At 36.8% G+C, this 7,652-nt stretch overlaps 1 long non-coding RNA gene across 3 annotated transcripts; it reads left to right on the top strand.

The window, feature by feature from the left end:
- The first annotated feature begins 559 nt into the window (after positions 1–559).
- On the top strand, positions 560–6,984 carry LOC148213251 (uncharacterized). 3 transcript variants are annotated; one of them, XR_015792242.1, is made up of 4 exons: positions 560–699; positions 1,975–2,676; positions 2,765–4,128; positions 4,962–6,984. It is a non-coding gene; the product is annotated as an uncharacterized LOC148213251 (long non-coding RNA). The 3 variants fall into 3 exon arrangements; XR_015792240.1 differs by having other exon boundaries at positions 1,975–4,128; positions 4,962–5,048; positions 5,127–6,984; XR_015792227.1 differs by having other exon boundaries at positions 1,975–4,128.
- The last annotated feature ends 668 nt before the right edge of the window (positions 6,985–7,652 follow it).

Genomic DNA, 7,652 nt, shown 5'->3' with positions numbered 1-7,652 from the left:
AATAAGGATTAAGTGGAACAGAATAGTCTGTACAACCTAGAGAAGAGGGATATTGAACAATGGACAATTATACCACTTATGTTAAGTGGAACAATGGTGATATGAACCAAGATGCATTAGCCTTGCCGCTAGGACCAATCACTCGTTCAAGGGCCAAACAATTACAGCTAGCATTTGATTCTCACATCCAAGCAGTAGTGAGCTCCACTAATGAACATCAAGAAGATAAAGATGGGAAAAACTTTATTCATGGTGCCAAATAAATATACGAGACGAAGATGAAACCAAATGAAGACACGAGAAGAAGATGATGGAACTTTGTATTAACAAAGTTATTATTTATTTATTATTATTTTTTTTAATGGTTATCTATCTTATTTCTAGGCCTTTTATGTTTTTAGCACAATGATGTGGGCATTGAATTTATCAATTTTCAGGTGTTTATTTTAAATTAACTATGTCACTTTTAATTGGGGGTAGTATAGTCTTTTAGCTTCCTTTGAGATTAGGGATTTAATCTTGTGAAGAGAACAATCAATTTTTTACGGAATGAATTTGGAGTGTTTTATCGTGATGACTAAGGGTTCATCAACATTGCAATTCTTGATCTAGGTTGCAAACCCAAAACATTCAAGCTAGGTTTGATCAACCTTGAGTAGGGAACCAGTTCTCCTTACATCTTGGTCTTCGATCATCAAGGTAATCCTCGTCTAATCTTCCCTTTGGATTATGGTGATATGGGGTTTTTGAAATTGACAGTTAGGGGTCCTCCTTAGGTGGAACGGTTTTTATCTACAATTTCCTAGGGTTTCATATCATTTGGTATCAGAGCTTAGACTCTAGATTGGGTATATCTGTGTCTTTGATTTTTATATTATTGTTTCTTTTTCTTGTTGAGTCTAGCACAATTATGATTTAATTATTTATTGATTCTGTAATTTTTTGGGAGGAAAAAAAAAAGGAGATATTGTGATATGCAGCGTGGAAATCAGAGAAGAAGGAAAAAAAAGAATCTAGTGGGATGACAATGGTTCGAATTTGAAAAAAAAAATTCAAATTATCGGTGCTGTGAAAGAAAAAAGCAGAGGAAAAAAATACAATTGAAAACTTGTTCGCAGCGGTCGACTTTTGTTGAACTTTGAAAAAAAGAAATCAAATTGAAGCTGCTGAATATTAATTGAGGCAAGTAGCTCAGTTTTTAATTAAGCTAGCAGGTAATTTTTTTTTTTTTTGTTCCATAAATCTGGACTTGCCGGTGAATTTTGTTGAAGCAGCTGAAGCAAGTTTGTCAAATAAGCAGCTGATCATTGAGTAAAGCAGGGTGGTCAAATTTGTTTAAATTACGTGAATTGGTTTTCTGCAGTGATTTTGGTGAAGAGATCTTTTTTTAGGTAACTACTGAAGCAAGTACGTGGAATTAAGTTGTTGACAATTTTAAGTTTCTAGCTTAATTTGCAAAATCAAGCTCTACAAATCATTCAAGTTTTATCTTGGCCAATTTCTTTTAATGGGGGAGAATTTGTGAGTTTTGTTGCTTTTTAATTTTTCATTGTTTCTTTGTTAATTTTACCTTAATATTCTTGTCTAGTTGTTTGCTCTTTTTGTTCATCTTGCATAATTCTTTGGATTTTGAGTCTTTGATTCTTAATTCCATATATCTTATTTTCACTGTTTTCTATTCTAGTTTGTTGGATCTTGAATATTAGGTTCTCGATTCTTAGTTTTCTTATTTCGTGGGTTCTACTTGTTTATTACTTGAGTTTGACACTTTGCAACCATTCCTATTTGAATTGTTACTTGTTTGCTTCATTAGCTTCTTCGTTGCAAACTCTTGGATCATCACCCTATACTTGAGAGAGATTGTATCCTTGTGAGAGAGCATCCTTTTGAGCGTAAACACGAGCGAACCACGTCAATTGAGTGAACACGTGAGAGAGTGAATTACTTTTCTTTAATTGCTTTTCTCTTTTGCAGCAATGTCAAACTTAGGAGATAGACCTACTAATGGAGATGTAGAACGGATGGAACCACAAGAACAACTCATTGCGAGAGTCATGCAAAATGTGGAGACCATGATTGATGAGAGGTTAGATAGGATGGAGCAAAGACTTCAAGCTAGGGATAGACCTCAAAGAAGAAGGCGGCCTGAAGAAGTTTTGGAGGAGGAAGAAGACTTAGGGCAAGAAGATAAAGACGAGGAGTCGGAGGTTACAGTACCTAGAAGAGGAGAACACCGAGGAGTGAGAGGAATAGGAGGTTTCCAGAATAGAAGGCAACAACGGATGAGAGAAGACAACCATAAGATCGGGGCTTTGGAAACATTAAGGTTAAATTTCCCAAGTTACATGGCACTTCCAACCTAGAAGATTATTTAGAATGGGAACAAGAAGCTGAGCATATATTTTATGGCAACAACCTCACAGAAGAGAAAAAGGTAACTATCTCTATTACGCATTTTAAGAGTTATGCACAGACTTGGTGGGATAAGGTGTGTTCTAGGAGAAGGAGACGACAAGAAGGTCAAGTGTAAACTTGGTTGGAACTGAAGGAGTTTATGAGGAGGCGGTTCCTACCACCACACTTCTTGAGAGATTGTGTACAGAAACTTCAAGCTCTTCGCCAAGGAAACAAGAGTGTTGAAGAATATTATAAAGAGATGGAAACATTGATGGAAAGGTTAGACATTGATGAGAATGATGAGAACACAATGGCACGATTTATGAATGGGTTAAACATAGAAGTGGCTGATCGTGTTCATTTGCAGATGTATGAGGATATGAAGGAGTTGGTGCACTTTTCGATGAAAATTGAAAAGCAAATTCAAAGGCGTAAGTCGAGGTACGCTACTAAGAAACCTTTTTCAAACTCAACTTCGTCTTGGAAAAAGGATGGCAAATCAACTGACTTCAAATTTAAGGTGGGTAGTGAAAAACCTAAAGATAAGGGGGAAACTTCATCCAAACCCAAACCTAAAACTAATACACCTACAGGTAGGAGTCGGGATCTTAAATGTTGGAAATGCCATGGGGTGGGACATATAAGTAGGGAATGCCCTAATAAGATAACCATGATCCCTAGAGAATGAGAGATAGTAACAGATGTGAGTGAGGTAGATGAAGAAAGGGATGAGTCCATGAATGACCTAGGGAGTGAGGAAGAAGTGGAGGATACTGCATACTTATCCTTAGTCACTAGGAGGGCTCTCAGTACCCACATGAGGGAAGATAACTTGGAGGATCAAAGGGAGAACTTATTTCATACACGTTGCTTTGTGCAAACCATACCCTATAGTGTAGTGATTGATAGTGGGAGTTGTACAAATGTAGTAAGTTCTAGCTTGCTCTCACGACTGAGCCTAGATACTAAACCTCAGCCACAACCTTATAAATTACAGTGGCTTAATGATTGTGGTGAACTCAGGGTGACTAAGCAGGTGAAAATTCCTTTTGCCATTAGAAGATACGAGGACGAGGTACTATCTGATGTGTTACCGATGCATGCAGGTGATATACTCCTTGGCAGTTTGATAGGAAAGTTCATCATGATGGTTTTCTTAATCGTTACACATTCACACACAATGGTAAGAAAATTGTACTTATTCCCCTATCCCCCAAAGAAGTACTTATTGATCAAGAAAAATTAGAGAAAAGAAAGGTCGAGGTCGCAGCAAAAGCAAATGAGGGAAAAAAAAGAGAAAGGAAAACAAAAAGAGAGCTCGAGAGAAAATAAGAGCTTGAGAGAAAATGAAAGTTTGAGAGAAAAGCAACGGCATAGCTCGCGACCTAATAAGAAAAAAGAGAAAAAAATAATTAGCTGGAGTGCTAGAACTTGTGAGGTTAGAAATGCTATGTTTTCAAAACGAACCATACTTATGGTTATGTTTAAAGAAGCTAACTTACTAACCGAGGAGCTTGAATCCTCTTTGCGTAGTGTTTTTGTGTCTCTTTTGCAGGAATTCAAAGGTGTATTTCCCGAGGAGTTGCCTAAGGAGTTACCACCTTTGCGAGGCATAGAACACAAGATTGACTTCACACCCGGTGCTCAAATTCCAAATCGACCAGCATACCGGACAAATCCACAAGAGGCTAAAGAGATTCAAAGGCAAGTAGACGAGTTGTTTGCCCAAGGGTACGTATGAGAAAGTTTGAGTCCTTGTAGTGTTCTAGTCTTATTGGTACCTAAAAGATATAGGTCTTGGAGAATGTGCGTAGATTGTAGAGCTATAAACAAAATTATCATTAAGTATAGACACCTATGAATTATATAGATGTAACCTATTTACAAAAATTGATTTAAAATTTGGATACGATCAAATTAGGATGAATGTGAGAGATGAATGGAAAACTGCATTTAAAACTAAGCATGGATTATATGAATGGTTGGTTATGCCATTTGGTTTGACCAATGCACCTAGTACTTTTATGCGACTTATGAACCATGTATTGCGTGACTTTTTGGGAGAGTTTGTTGTGGTTTATTTTGACGACATTCTGATATATTCTAGGACACTAGAGGATCATGTTCAGCATGTTAGGTATGTTCTGATTGCACTTCGAAAAGAAAAACTTTATGCTAATCTTAAAAAGTGTAATTTTTGCATGGAAATGATAAACTTCCTAGGATTTGTTATATCTAAACAGGGAGTGGAAGTTGATACTGAGAAGGTTAAAGCCATTAGGGAGTGGCCCACACCTAAGAATGCTAGTGAAATTAAGAGCTTTCATGGACTAGCTGGTTTCTATAGGCGGTTCATTAGAGACTTTAGTTCCATAGCTGCACCACTTAATGAGCTTATTAAGAAACATATGAAATTTGAGTGGGGTAAAGCTCAAGACTGTGCATTCAATGAGTTGAAAGATAAATTATGTAATGCACCTTTACTTGCCTTACCTAACTTTGAACTAACGTTTGAAATTGAGTGTGATGCAAATGGAATAAGGATTGGAGCTGTTTTAATGCAGAACCAAAGGCCATTGATGTACTTTAGCGAAAAGTTGAGTGAAGCAACTCTAAAGTACTCTACATACAACAAAGAGCTTTATGCCTTGGTGAGAGCACTACAAACGTGGCAGCACTATTTGTGGCCAAAGGAATTTGTTATTCACACTAACCACCAAAACTTACAGCATTTGAAGGGGCAACAAAAGCTAAATAAAAGGCATGCCAAATGGTTGGAGTTCATAGAAACTTTTCCCTACGTGATACGGTATAATAAAGGTAAGGAAAATGTGGTAGCCGATGCACTATATCGAAGGTATGTTTTACTGAACTCCCTTCAAACAAAATTGCTTGGCTTTGAACATATTAAGACCTTGTATTCTCAGGACACTCATTTTGAACCTATTATTGAGTATCTTCTGCAAAAACGTGTGGCGAATGATTATATGTTGTTTGATGGTTTCTTGTATATAAAGAATAAACTTTGCGTTTCTATTTGTTCCATTCGTGAGTTGCTATTTAAAGAAGCTCACGACGGAGGTTTAATGGGCCATTTTGGGGTAGCAAAAACATATGAAATGTTGACTGAACACTTCTATTGGCCTAGAATGAGACATGACATACATAAGGAGTGTGAGAGATGCATGCGTGCAAGGAAGCGAAGTCTAGGTCAAAACCACATGGATTTTATTTGCCTTTACCAATTCCTAGCGGACCATGGTTAGATATTTCAATGGATTTTGTACTTGGCTTGCCACGATCTAAAAAAAGGAAAGGATAGCATATTCGTAGTAGTTGACAGGTTTAGTAAGATGGCACATTTCATTCCATGTAATAAAACTAATTATGCTAAACATGTGGTTGACTTGTTCTTCAAGGATGTAGTTAAATTACATGGCATTCCTAGAAATATTGTTAGTGATAGGGATGTTAAATTTCTAAGTCACTTTTGGAGAATACTGTGGCGAAAACTAGGCACTAAATTAGTTTACTCCACTACATGTCATCCTCAAACTGATGGACAAACTGAGGTAGTTAATAGAACAATGGTGACAATGCTTCGGGCTATAATTGATAGAAACATCAAAAGTTGGGAGGATTTTTTACCATTCATTAAATTCACATATAATAAGGTTGTCCATAGTGTCACCAGATGTTCTCCTTTTGAGATTGTTTATGGATTTAATCCTTTGCCACCTCTTGATTTATTACCTTTGCCTTCTAACGAGGTTGTGAATTTTCAAGCTGACAAAAAGGCAATAGCCATTCGAGAGCTACATAAAGAGGTTAAGGAAAGGATTGAGAAACAAAACACTAAAATAGCTGCGAGAGTCAATCAACACCGAAAGCTTATTGTATTCAAAGAGGGAGATTGGGTCTGGGTTCACTTTCGAAAGGAACGATTCCCACATTAGCGAGATTCTAAGTTAAACCCAAGGGGAGATGGACCTTTCCAAGTGTCGAAGAAAATCAATGACAATGCCTATCAAATTGACCTCCAAGGTAAGTATGACGTGAGTGCTGCTTTTAATGTATCTGACTTGACTCCTTTTGATGTAGGTGACGATTTTGATTCGAGAACGAATCCTTCAAAAGGGGGAAAAGATGATATGAACCAAGATGCATTAGCCTTGCCACCAGAACCAATCACTCGTTCAAGGGCCAAGCAGTTACAGCTAGCATTTGCTTCTCACATCCAAAGAGTAGTGAGCCCCACTAATGGACATCAAGAAGATAAAGGTTGGAAAAAACTTTATTCATGGTGCCAAATGAATATACGAGATGAAGATGAAGCCAAATGAAGACACGAGAAGAAGATGACGGAACTTTGTATCAACAAAGTTATTATTTATTTATTTATTATTATTATTTTTAAATGGTTATCTATCTTATTTCTAGGCCTTTTATGTTTTTAGCACAATGATGTGGGCATTGAATTTATCAATTTTTAGGTGTTTTTTTAAATTAACTATGCCACTTTTAATTGGGGGTAGTATAGTCTTTTAGCTTCCTTTGAGATTAGGGATTTAATCTTGTGAACAGAACGATCAATTTTTTACAGAATGAATTTGGAGTGTTTTATCGTGATGACTAAAGGTTCATCAACTTTGCAATTCCTTATCTAGGTTGCAAACCCGGAACATTCAAGCTAGGTTTGATCAACCTCTTGTGGAGTGTTCAACCTTGTGAGGGAACCAGTTCTCCTTACCTCTTGGTCTTCGATCATCAAGGTAATCCTCGTCTAATATTCCCTTGGGATTGTGCTATTTGATTTGGGGTTTCTGAAATTGACAGTTAGGGGTCCTCCTTAGGTGGAAGGGTTTTTATCTACAATTTTCTAGGGTTTCATATCACATGGACGCCTTGACTCTTGTGTTATCAAACTTTGAAGGAAGAATCGTTGGAACTTTTTGCTCTAAAATCTTTGACTATAGAGTGGGATTTCAATTGTTTTCTCAAATCCGAAGTTCAAATCTTCAAGTTTGGTTCACTTTTCTCTAGTTTACTCTTTTTTCATCGCTTCTAGGGCTAGATTTTTTATTTTTCTAACAAATAGAGGAATATTTTCCAACGTATATCATGATTTTTAGTTGAAAGGCCACTGGAGTTAGGGTTTCGGGAGTTTCTGAATTTGAGAGTGCTACTAATTTTTGAAAAAAAAAGGAGTGATTTTGATTTACGAAGGGGATGGAGTTTGTGGTTTCTTGATGGAA

This window comes from Momordica charantia, assembly GCF_013281855.1.
Source record: "Momordica charantia cultivar OHB3-1 chromosome 1 unlocalized genomic scaffold, Mcharantia_2.0 BLBB01000001.1, whole genome shotgun sequence".
Classification (NCBI taxonomy): domain Eukaryota; kingdom Viridiplantae; phylum Streptophyta; class Magnoliopsida; order Cucurbitales; family Cucurbitaceae; genus Momordica; species Momordica charantia.
The sequence above is the reverse complement of the archived record's forward strand: the minus strand, read 5'-3'. Positions and strand labels throughout refer to the sequence as shown.